The 267-nt window shown below is 66.3% G+C and overlaps 1 protein-coding gene across 1 annotated transcript in view; it reads right to left on the minus strand.

The window, feature by feature from the left end:
- Window positions 1-219, minus strand: part of CAMK2B (calcium/calmodulin dependent protein kinase II beta) — a 14,284-nt gene extending 14,065 nt beyond the window's left edge. The window contains exon 1 of the mRNA XM_017738714.1: window positions 117-219. The gene's annotated coding sequence lies outside the window, so the exon portion shown is untranslated. The remainder of the gene's footprint in view (window positions 1-116) is intronic.
- Between the last annotated feature and the right edge of the window lie 48 nt (window positions 220-267).

The raw sequence follows: 267 nt of genomic DNA on the forward strand, positions 1-267 counted from the left end.
GCCCCCCTGCCTGCCTCGCTGGAGCTGCCCCATCCTTGCAGGCCTCCCAAGGCACAGGGCACGGGTGGCTGGGGGTGTCCAGGGCTTTGGGGGGTGTGTGGGGGGTGAAGGCTCACCTGGCATCAGCCTCACTGTAGTACTCCCGCGCCACGATGTCCTCAAAGAGCTCACCACCCGTCACCCTGAAACACAGCCAGGCACCACATCACCTTGAGACCCCTGGGAGCCCCCAGGATCCCCTGAGCTGCTCCTGAAGCTCTGGGAGCC

Source organism: Corvus brachyrhynchos, unplaced genomic scaffold, assembly GCF_000691975.1.
Source record: "Corvus brachyrhynchos isolate BGI_N302 unplaced genomic scaffold, ASM69197v1 scaffold141, whole genome shotgun sequence".
Taxonomy (NCBI): Eukaryota; Metazoa; Chordata; class Aves; order Passeriformes; family Corvidae; genus Corvus; species Corvus brachyrhynchos.